Genomic DNA, 13,111 nt, shown 5'->3' on the forward strand with positions numbered 1-13,111 from the left:
CTTGAGAACAAAAAACGGAGCTACAGGAATCAGGCTCCCTGACTTCAGACTATACTATAAAGCTACAGTAATCAATACAATGTGGTACTGGCACAAAAACAGAAAGATAGATCAATGGAACAGGATAGAAAGCCCAGAGATAAACCCACACACATATGGTCAACTTATCTTTGATAAAGGAGGCAGGAATGTGCAGTGGAGAAAGGACAGCCTCTTCAGTAAGTGGTGCTGGGAAAACTGGACAGGGACATGTAAAAGCATGAGATTAGATCATTCCCTAACACCATACACAAAAATAAGCTCAAAATGGATTAAAGACCTAAATGTAAAGCCAGAAACTATCAATCTCTTAGAGGAAAACATAGACAGACTACTCTATGACATAAATCACAGCCAGATCCTTTTGGACCCACCTCCTAGAGAAATGGAAATAAAAACAAAGATAAACAAATGGGACCTAATGAAACTCCAAAGCTTTTGCACAGCAAAGGAAACCATAAACAAGACCAAAAGACAACCCTCAGAATGGGAGAAAATATTTGAAAATGAAGCAACTGACAAAGGATTAATCTCCAAAATTTATAAGCAGCTCAATAGCAAAAAAACAAACAACCCAATCCAAAAATGGGCAGAAGACTTAAATAGGCATTTCTCCAAAGAAGATATACAGACTGCCAACAAACACATGAAAGAATGCTCAACATCATTAATCATTAGAGAAATGCAAATCAAAACTACAATGAGATATCATCTCACACCCGTCAGAGTGGCCATCATCAAGAAATCTACAAACAATAAATGCTGGAGAGGGTGTGGAGAAAAGGGAACACTGTTGCACTGCTGGTGGGAATGTGAATTGGTACAGCCACTATGGAGAACAGTATGGAGATTCCTTAAAAAACTAAAAATAGAATTACCATATGACCCAGCAATCCCACTACTAGGCATATACCCTGAGAAAACCAAAATTCAAAAAGAGACATGTACCAAAATGTTCATTGCAGTCTATTCACAATAGCCTGGAGATGGAAACAACCTAAGTGTCCATCATCGGATGAATGGATAAAGAAGATGTGGCACATATATACGATGGAATATTACTCAGCCATAAAAAGAAATGAAACTGAGCTATTTGTAATGAGATGGATAGACCTAGAGTCTGTCATACAGAGTGAAGTAAGTCAGAAAGAGAAAGACAAATACCGTATGCTAACACATATATATGGAATTTAAGAAAAAAAAAATGTCATGAAGAACCTAGGGGTAAAACAGGAATAAAAACACAGACCTACTTGAGAATGGACTTGAGGATATGGGGAGGGGGAAGGGTAAGCTGTGACAAAGTGAGAGAGAGGCATGGACATATATACACTACCAAACATAAGGTAGATAGATAGTGGGAAGCAGCTGCATAGCACAGGGAGATCAGCTCGGTGCTTGGTGACCGCCTGGAGGGGTGGGATAGGGAGGGTGGGAGGGAGGGTGACGCAAGAGGGAAGGGATGTGGGAACACATGTATATGTATGACTGATTCACTTTGTTATAAAGCAGAAACTAATTTAAAAATGTAGAGTATTTCATTTCCTTTTTCTTAAGATCCCTGAAAGAAATGGAATTGACAGAAATGGGTCTAGTTTATAATAAGACTTTAGGATTTCTGTGGCTTTGCATCTTTAACATTGTATAATATATCTTATAAATTCTGTTCCTAAGACTGGTATAGTTCGGGCCTCCCTGGTGGCGCAAGTGGTTGAGAGTCCGCCTGCCGATGCAGGGGATACGGGTTCGTGCCCCGGTCTGGGAGGATCCCATATGCCGCGGAGCGGCTGGGCCCGTGAGCCATGGCCGCTGAGCCTGCGCGTCCGGAGCCTGCGCGTCCGGAGCCTGTGCTCCGCGACGGGGGAGGCCACAACAGTGAGAGGCCCGCATACCGCAAAAAAAAAAAAAAAAAAAAAAAAAAAAAAAAAAAAAAAAAAAAAAAAAAGACTGGTATAGTTCATAAGTCTACAACTCTTTTCCTTCTGTCATAGAAATGGTGAGAAAGAAACAAGATAAAACCAGAGATCGTATGATAAATATCCTACCTCCTTCTTACTATGAAACAACAAGTGTACATTCAAAATTTCCCTTTCAATATCATATAAATTCATTGGAACCCAACAATTCAGGAGTTTGAATTCTCTTTTATATTGAGGAAGCAATATTTTAAAATCCCAAAGACTTGATTGAATCATAAAATTAAATTGTTTGCTTTCTGGTAAGACCAGGGATGCAGCTGAGAACTAATTCATGGCTATACAGGAAATATGAGGAGAACAATTTTGTGATACAAAAGGAGATAAATTTAAATGGGTATTACTGTACAAACTTAAGACAGGACAAGGTAATCCACATGAAGTGTGTCTTAATGTATGAACTGCCCCATAAGATCAGAATAATAATCACCAGTAGGACTTACACATGAATAATAGTCTTCAACTTGCAAATCATTTTTAGATAGGATCTCACAACTGATCACCACAAAAACCTTTGAAATCAGCACTATTATGATGCTCATCATATAGATGAAGAAGTTGCTTTGCAGAGCTGCACAGTTTAAGAACTATTACATTAAATTACATATCATTTGTTTCAATCACGATAGGTACAGTACTATTTTTCTGCAATAGTGTTAACCATGCCTACAAAAGACACAGAAAATGGTTCATATTTCAGGACCTTACATACAAATACATTTTTTTCATGCTATCTATGAGTCTAATGGAACACTCAGAAAACTAGCCCTTTTTGCCAAAGTCAAAATGTCTTCACATAGATCTTCCATGAATACATTTCGAATGGTCTTGGTTGGAACAATGGACATGTAATGATTTAAGCTCTTAATTACCTAAATATGTTCCTAACTAAGTTGTTAGTTTTTGTTTGCTGAATTTTTGATTATCCTGCATCCAAGATAATCAATTTATACTAAAATGAGGGAAACCAGTGTCCCTTTTAACACTCCCAAATTGGTCCTCACCAAAGGGTTAAAAAAACAAAATCACTAAGTCTTCTAAACCTATCCATCCAGCTCAAGCAATACATAGTCATCAGCCAAATCAATCCATGAGACATGAAAAAAAGGTTATTTGGCTATAACATTCTCCATATACAGGCAGAGAAGAAAAGGTTGCCAAGTGTCACTTTGGTTTTCCACCATGTTAATACTGAAAACAGTGCACTGAAGTGTGAACCCCCCTGCCTGCCCTATACCTCCCTTGATAACATCATCTTATGATCAATTGAAGGAAAGGAATCAATGCCCTGGCATCCAGCTGTCCATTCAAGCATCAAATGTAGGAGTACTTTTTTTTAAGGGCATTTTCATGCTTGGACTTCTACCTGTGTCAACACTGTCTTCTTTTTCACTCTATGTCTTCATTGAGATTTAGAGTGAACCATCATCTATGACGTTATATACAAATATCAGACACATCCTCTACCCAGGAGGAAATATATGTAATATTTCCTGTTTTTTTGAGAGAGAAGTCCAACTCTCTCTGTTTTTGTTTATCTTTCCCAAGATCATATAAAGTACTGGGGTTTGGAGGTAACAGAAAATCTGAACGACGTCAGCCACAACAGAAGTACCCTTGGGAAGCACCCAATGAATCTGGCATTTGTTAAATAGCATAGACTTTGGAGTCACATAGAGCTGGTCCCTTTCCAATCTCATCATTTTCTGGTTGTGTGGCCCTGGTAACAGAGGTAACTGTTGTGATATTACTTGGGTGTAATTCTAATTATGAAATAATTCTTATTTCATAAGACTTCTGTAATGGTTACACTGAGTAAGGCAACAGTGTCCAGAAGACCATAATTCTCAAAAGCTGGTATGTGTTTCTTTTAAGAACTAGATGTCCTATTGATGCTTCTAGCTATCTAACTTTACTTAAGAAGAAACTAAGCTAAAAATACATTTCTTATTATTTATCTTTATATTTAACACAGTGGAAACAGCCTTCAAAAAGCAAAGCAAGAAGCCCAGGTTCCAGTTCACACAGCTTCTCAATCACCTCTGGGTCTCTGGGACTCAAGAGCTTTGTCTCTTCTTACCAGGTTCTGTTACACCATTGATTTTTTCCTCACAGTATAAAATTTCCTTTGTTTAATTTCATTGGACCATTTCCCCTGGGTCACTCTGACCGATTATGTTCCTTGTTGTTTATACTGTTCAACCTTCAATAATTTTATTTTGAAGAACATGATGCAATCATGTGATGGCATTCTTTCTTGTGATTGAACTGTCATTGCCTAAAGAATGTCCTAAAGAACAGGAAAATAATTGATACCCATAAGCATCACAATCTTTAAGACAATTATGAGTTAAATTAGAGATCTTGCATTTTGATTAAAGAAAAAAAAAGGTGGAGTAGGGTTGAGACTTGGTAACTAGCCTCAAGTAGCTGACATTATATGCCCATCTACTCTCTCTCCCTCTCTGATATTTATATCATCTCATTTGGTTCTCAGAACAAGGCCATGAGTTGGTATTATTACCTCAGTGTACAGAGGAGGAGACTGTATTTCCGGAAAGTCAAATAACCTGCCTCACAGCCAAGAAAAGGGTAGAGACTGCACTCAGACTTGGTCTTCTTGATGCCAACCACCATACATCATCTATGGAGAATCCAGGAATAATATTAAAACTTTACACTGTTTACATTACATTCCGATTGCTTTGGGTTTGAATTTCAGAAATATCCATGTCTACATGAAATGAAGTGTCCCTCTGGAAACCTGAATCAGGTTTGAGAAGCTGATCAGGTGTGCAGTAACTTTCAGAAGGAAATGAAGCCTTTTCTTCCCCATTTGTTCAGTAGCTGCTCTAAGCATTCCATTTCAGAAACTATCTGCATTTAGTCCAAGGCCTTACTTATAGTTTTAAAATGTAAATACTTTCAGAAAACAAATATTGAGCATTGGTGTCAGTCATATTCACTGTAGTGGCAATGAGTTCCAACTTATCTTGAGACCAGTTGTATTGGTAAGAGAGCTTGAGGACAGAAAAGAAACATGGTAACAGAAGTGTCCCACAGAAGGGAGGATGGGCAGCTCTGGAACTGGTAGGGGCACTAAAGCCAAACAACAGAAACAAAATACAAAGACAGCAAGAGCCACAACCGAAACAAGTTTGTACCTTTACCCAAGGCTTGGGGCTGTCTTAAAGAACTAATGATTTTCGGGCTTCCCTGGTGGCGCAGTGGTTGAGAGTCCGCCTGCCGATGCAGGGGACACGGGTTCGTGCCCCAGTTCAGGAAGATCCCACATGCCGTGGAGCGGCTGGGCCCGTGAGACATGGCCCCTGAGCCTGCGGGTCTGGAGCCTGTGCTCCGCAACGGGAGAGACCACAACAGTGAGAGGCCCGTGTACCGCAAAAAAAAAAAAAAAAAAAAAAAAAAAAAAAAAAAAAAAAACCATTAATGATTTTCAAGCCTCCATTATTATATATTTTAAAATAAGGGAAATTTACCATTCTATTTGGACAGGTTTCCGGTGTGATTCTATGTGATCTCACTCCTACTTTATCACTGTATACTAGGCAGCCTTTCTGCAATTTTACTGGTGTCAACAATATGACCTGCTGTAATAATGGGAGGAGAATTTCCATGCAGGCAAAAGCCATGTATTAGGATGCCTTGTTTTCTACCTGCCGGGGTTCTGTGAGTGTCCTAGTGTATTTCCAGCACTCATTCTGCCCAATTCATAATCTAAAAGGTACCACCATTAAGCAAGTATCCCCGGTAAGTCAGTCTCTTTGAAAATGAGGGCAAAGAAATGCAGAATAAAATTCCGTTGACTAGAAGAAAACGGGTCCTTACTCCTTACAGTATGTCGACAATGGCTGACAAATTTCTAGTGGATATAATCTTGCAGAACATATGCACGGCAACGTTTTACAGCAACATAAACTGAGATTGTGAGATACCTTGATAAATAGCTACTTTCTCACCCCAGGCTGTGTGCTTCCCTCTCTAGACACATATAGCTCGCAATACCACCCAACAGCCAGGGGAGAATGACACACTGCTCAGTAGACGGCTTCTGCAAGTGAGGAGATGTTAAACAGCTGCACTGAAATTAGGGTGGTGGAGCAGAAGCATGTTAGACAGAATGTAATATCAGCTTTGGAGGCAAAGAAATATCCAGTGTGCAACAGAAAGGTAATGAGGAAAAAAAATCTAGTGTTCCACGCACTGACATTTTGCTATTAACAGGGTAAAATGACCAAATATTGGTGCAATTTGGAGCTTGCATTTTCTGTTTTGGGAATTACGATAATGTGACAAGGTTATCGTTATAATTAGGAGAGTAATTAAAGTAGCAGAGTAATTTCTCTTCTGCATTTTTTTTGTAGTCAAAAAGATCTAACTGTATAAAAAAAGAAGGAGAGAAAAGAACATTCTTCATTTACTTTTTAAAATTTCTCACAAGCATCTATTTCAGAACCCAAGAGCAGGCAGTCTCATCACACTGCACCTAGCACCTTTCAATTTTCTTCCCTTGAACCACTTTTTTTTTTAGCTGTTACAAATTACTTGTCACATAGCATGGATTTTATGTGTGAAGACTGTCTTTATTAGGAGTCAGTTTCTGGTGTGTGTGATATCATTTCTAAATGTGATAGGTTAAGATGTTTTTCTCCTTCGTGCTTCCTGATTCTGGACTTAGTTTCAAGTAATTGTAAGTTCACACTGTCTCACCTCTAAAAATGAGGAAATACAGAGTTGTTTCACCCGGGTGGGTACAGATCCACATACAGTAGACAAGTAAAACTTTAGAAAGAAAGAAATAAACCTGCCCATCCCTGAAGAGTCGGAGCTGGGAGAGACAAGGTCTGTCTGTCTGGCAGAAACACTTTGAAGAACAGAAATGAGGAAGCAGCATGAAGAAATTTGTTGAAATTTCTGCAGGGAGAAGGGAGCAACTCTGGCAGAGATGAAAGAAAGTAAACATTTTTGCTCAAATCCTATGGGCTTCTTGAGACAGATAAAAAGCCCTGTCCATCCGACATGAAGCAAGAGTGAAGGAGACAGGAAAGCCACTAAAAGCTGCTGATGCCAGGGGAAGCCCAGGGTCTGGAGTCTAACCTGTAACCTGACATCTAACCTCTGGATGGTAATGGACAGCACAGACCTGGGGAAGAGTGGTGAGTCCCAAGAACGTCCCTGGAGGGAAACCGAGCCACATGATCCTGTGCAAGCGACAGCACTTCTGTAAGCCTCCCTTTCCTTACCTGAAAAACAGTGATCCTATTCCTCTAATTCGTTGAGCTGCTAAGAGGTAAAAAGAAAAAAAAAAGTGTAAAAGGACTTTATAAACAACATCTATATTACATGTACTCATATGTACATACGTTACACATACATGTATGTATACACATATATTACATAGCGCATATAATCTTTACCATATGCAACTATGATTTAGTTCCCGGGCTCCCTTTCTTCTAGGTAGTGCCTTTCAAAGGACAGCTGAACTATTTAGAAACAAAAGAACGCATATTCATTTTGCTGTAAGTTTAGCCCCAAAGTGATTACTTCCTTTGCCTGGTAGACCTCACACTGCTTATCTGCTTAGCTAATTCTTGTTCCTTCAGCAAGGATCGGCTAAAAGGTTACTTCCTTGTGGAGCCTTCCCAGACTCCCAGAGGAGAAATGAGCCCCACTTCTACTCTGCCTCCAGACCTCTGTGTACATCCCCCCACCCCAGCTTGCCCTCTTGTCCATCTACCACCAGACCATGAACAGCTTGAGACAGGGGTTGAGTCCCTGCATCTCCATACTGCTAGGCTGAGCACGTGTTCAAAAAGTACATGTCAGCTGAGCTGAATAACAGATTCTTCAGCAGGAGTAACTGTGACAGTTATATATGTCTATATATGCAGATGCATATTCACGTGTACATATCTATGTGTATACATGTGCTTTTACTTGGATTTATCTGGCCTCATAAATATATTTTAAACGCAGTTTTCTTTGATGAGGACACTAAACTGTTAGGAAGCCACTAGCCACCCACATTACCAGATCCAGAGAAAGTGATGGGAATAACTAGTTCCTTTACTTCAGATTACCTTATTCCCTAAAGGTTATTAACTCTTCTGACAATAACAGCATCTTGCAATCACTCTAAAGAAACACTATCCAATATGCATGATGCAAAAGGATTTGAAAAACAAAATGTTGATCTGGAAGGGAATCATGTAGCGGGAACTCCCCGGTGAATAAACACCTTGACACTGATGCTACAGCTGCTGTTCATCTGAGCAACTGCATCTTCCCCTCTCTTTTGTGATGTGATTTTAAACTGAAAGCATTAGGTAGCAAGAAGCACTGTAATTAAAGCTTCAAGCAGAAAATGATTGAAGAAGCACTGAAAAAGACTTCTCCTTCAAAGTGCATTTCAATTCTCCCCATGTCTCTAGAAGACAAATGCTTCTGACAGTCTATATTTTACTACTGTTTCATTTAATAATGCATATCGACATTTATCCAGGAACGTCGGCCGTTGCTTTACTTCTCATTTTAAATCAGCTAAGCACCTGCCCATTCCCATGACTCTAATCCCCTCCCTCCACCCACCCAGCTTGTTTTCTCTGTTTGTGCTCATTTACTTATTTTTTAAATTAAGTTTTGAAGCAAGGATATATGTTTCAGGGCGAACACACTAATTCCCTAAAAGATCTGAATATAACTCTGGGGGCAAAGGAGAGCCCCTTGCCTCTTGTTCTGCTTACAAAATGACAAAATCATAACCCAGTTGAAAATATACACACACGTGCAGAGGACATACACGTTCCAAGAGCAAAACAGACTACACGGAGGCTTCATTAGTATGGTCTGTACTTAGAACACAGTAAGAGATACTGTCTACAAAATTCCTTCATGTGCTTTATTTCCTAAGAAGGATTCCAGGTTCACTATTTCTATAATCATCATTTTCCTTCTAATATGAGCTTGTGCTATACACAAGTTAGCTCTAGAAGTGTCTTTTATGCTTTGCTTTTATTTTTATACTTTCTGGGTTTGTGTAGGGATGTTAACTAGCCCATCTCCTTTTTGAAAATCCAGGTACCCTACTAATAATACCTTATAGTCATAATGCGGTAAACTTAAGGAAGAAATCATTTAAGCAAATTTATTCATCACTTCATTCAATACTCAGTTAGGAGCTGTGGAGGTATTTCAAGATAAATATGATATGAACCTTGCTCTCAAAGAATCAGCAAACTAGTAACAGAGCTACCTCATAAAAATGCTTTAAAAAAGAACACTCTAAATTCGTTATGAATTGAAGCCTCCCATCAAGTAAGAGGGTCTGTGTTTTTTGAAGGGGTTTATCACTTAGAAAACAGGAAGAGTTCACAAAGTCTTTTACTAGATCAATTATAAAAGGTAGAGAAATTGTGCTAGTAAGGAGTTATTTATAAGTAATAGTCATAGTTATTACTTTAATATGCATGTACTACGTGCCAGGCACTGTTCCGAGCACACAGTATTAATTCATTTAATCCTCCCAACACCTTTATATGGTAGACATTATCTCCATGCTCTAGTTGAGAAAACTAAGGCCCGGAGAGACAAGTAACTTACTTAAGGCAACCAAGTACAATGACGAGGAGGGATCTGAGCCCTACAAAGCCCGCCTCCAGCGCTAGCTTAATCATTTCCTACAACTGCCTCTAAGCCTTGGCACGCCCCTGCAGTATAGAACGTATGCAACTTACCAGGTCGAAAATGGATTTTCTCCAAGGGACATGTGTGGTCCTCAGGCCAATCTCAGGCTATGATTCCATTTTTAAAGCTACAATATTTTTATCAATAGAATTTTATCACTAACTTCACTGTGTGTGGCCTCTCCCGCTGTGGAGCACAGGCTCCAGACGCACAGACTCAGTGGCCATGGCTCACGGGCCCAGCCGCTCCGCGGCATGTGGGATCTTCCCGGACCGGGGCACGAACCCGTGTCCCCTGCATCAGCAGGTGGACTCTCAACCACCGCACCACCAGGGAAGCCCTATCACTAACTTTTTAAAATTAACAGAGCACTACCTGTAGGTGAATTTAGGGAAAGAAAGCAGGGTATTTGGGATGTAGGCTAGAGCTTGTCAAAAGGTAAGTTAAATATCTGAAATTAAGCTCTTACCAATAAAATTAGTGTGCCCTGCACACACCCATGTACACCGAATTTTCAACCACCCAGTGGGCATTCCTTTAGAATGGCGAATACTGCAGATGAAATCCATATAGTTGTCTCTAGGATATGAAACTTTAAAAAAATTATAAACGTCCAGACAGCACTGCTTATTACTGCTTTAATTTTAAGAGAATCACCGTATATTCCAGACAGTCTTACGAAAGTACAAATCTTCTCTATTCACAAGACTGAATTTATCAACTTAATAGTGAATTTCTTATTATATGCCTTCTATCTATATTGTATTAACATCTCACAGCTAGAAAATAGAAACATGCATACATCTTTATGCCTATTTCTTCTGCTAATTATTTTTTAATTAATTTATTTATTTATTCATTTATTTTTGGCCGTGTTTGGTCTTCATTGCTGCATGCAGGCTTTTCTCTAGTTGCGGCCAGAGGGGGTTACTCTCCGTTGTGGTGTGAAGTCTTCTCATTGCACTGGCTTCTCTTTGTTTCAGAGCACGGGCTCTAGGTGCACAGGTTTCAGTAGTTGCGGCACGTGGGCTCAGTAGTTGTGGATATTGGGCTCTAGAGCACAGGCTCAGTAGTTGTGGCACATGGGCTTAGTTGCTCTGTGACATGGGTATCTTCCTGGACCAGGGCTTGAACCATGTTCCCTGCATTGGCAGGTGGATTCTTAACCACTGCACCACTAGGGAAGTCCCTTTCTCATGCTAATTATTAAAAGTGTTTTTAGTCATCACTTTTCTAATTTTTAATAGTTGGAGTTCTTCCCGTTTTCTTCTCTCCTTACCACATTCATTTTAAGATTTTAGATAGGGAAGAAATAGCTATGTTGCTGACATGTAGCATCTCACAGGAATTTAGGCATATTCTGACATACTAACTAGTTCATTTCTGAAGGTACAGCAAAAATATTAGAGCTGCTAACCTCCTTTGGCCCCTTAGCTCAAGATCTGAATCTACTGTGAAATCTGACGTGAAAAGACTTCAGTACCTCGTCACTCTTAGATTTTCCCTCCTTCCCTTTCAATAATGATAGCTTTTACACAGAGTAAACTAGCATACCAAGTGGTCTCTAAGGTCCACAATTGCATTACCAGAATGATGCCTGTCTCCATTAGAAAGGCATTATTAGATGATGTTATAGGTCTTTAATCCACATCAGTGTGTTCTGCAGGTGTGATCTATACCCAGTGGGTGAGGGCATGGGAAGCTGATGTGGTACCAAGCACCACCTCTGACTGCAGGACATCAAACCACCTTCAGGGAAAAAGGACCTCAGAATCAGACCTTAGCAGCCATCCAGTAGTGATGTAGAATTGTTCTCTTACCTGGGCCGAGTCGACTGAAATTCATAGCAGCACCTCTCTATTTTTAAATTCAGAAAGGAATGGCAAACATAACCATTCCTCAGGTAAGTTAAACACCACACTCATATTCACAATCCTAATTGTTTGGTCAAAGTTAATGAATTAAATTTTACAAATAATGGATCAAGTAGAAATATCACAATTTTAAGAGGGAAAGAGTCTTGGCCCAATTAGGTGAGTTGAATTCATTGTCAGCTCTAACTAGAACGTCACGATTCAGTTAAGGTAAAGGGTTGGAGGATTCAAAATAGATATTCAAACCACACAGACATGGTCTGAAAAAACCTCAGAGTCATCTGTATGCCACTGGCAAGCTTTGAAAAAAAAATGAAAATGTAGTACATCCTATTTCTTAGGTACATTAATATACCAGGAAATGAAGCACATAATACTTCCACTCTGCAGGAAAGGCGTTTGTACACTGTGGTCGCTCACTGACAAATGTTTATCTTCTACAATGTCTTTTTTGCAAGATGACAGTTTATTAAATCCTGCAGGAAGAACACTAAATTAGCACTTAGAACTTTCTGGTTTTGGGACTTCAATAATTAATTGTTAATCACTGGCTCAATCATGAATCCTTTTTTACCTAAAAATATGTGGTGTCTTTCAGAGGGTAATGAAGCCCTCTAATAAGTTCAGCTCTTTGAAAAAGAAAAAAATAAAATGTTTCCCCCTTTCTTCTACATGAGAATGAAAACAAGAAGGGAGGCTTGGCTTTCTGTTACTGATGAGATTTTCCTTTCAATTGAAACACTCAAAATCACATTTGAAAATATCCGCCCTACCTTATAAGCTGATGAATATAAAACTGAATCTATGCTGTTTTTTGGATAACTGTGTCAAGCACATAGGCAGAGCTGTGTTTTAATGCACTCCAAAGGTCCTCTGTTATGCCGTGTCTTCAGTAGGACAAAAAGTCTCTATCCTTTTCCAAAATTAAAATGCAGAACCACCACCAAAACTTATACTCAGGGCTTCCCTGGTGGCGCAGTGGTTGAGAATCCGCCTACTAATGCAGGGGACATGGGTTCGAGCCCTGGTCTGGGAGGATCCCACATGCCGTGGAGCAACTAGGCCCATGAGCCACAACTACTGAGCCTGCGCATCTGGAGCCTGTGCTTCGCAACAAGAGAGGCCGCGATAGTAGTGAAAGACCCGCGCACCACGATAAAGAGTGGCCCCCACTTGCCACAACTAGAGAAAGCCCTCGCACAGAAATGAAGACCCAACACAGCAAAAATAAATAAATAAATAAATGAACTACCCCCAACATCTTCTTTAAAAAAGAAAAAAACTTATACTCATCTCCGGAGGTAACATGAGATCATCTTTCTTTTTTTTTAAATTAATTAATTAGGATGCGTCGGGTCTTGGTTGCAGCATGCGGGATCTTCGTTGAGTCATGCGGGATCTTTTGTTATGATGAACGGGCTCTTCATTGCGGCGTGGGCTTCCCTCTAGTTGTGGCACGCAGGCTCTAGAGTGCAGGGGATCAGTAGTCGTGGCATGCGGGTTTAGTTGTCCCGCAGC

Source organism: Mesoplodon densirostris, chromosome 4, assembly GCF_025265405.1.
Source record: "Mesoplodon densirostris isolate mMesDen1 chromosome 4, mMesDen1 primary haplotype, whole genome shotgun sequence".
NCBI lineage: Eukaryota > Metazoa > Chordata > Mammalia > Artiodactyla > Ziphiidae > Mesoplodon > Mesoplodon densirostris.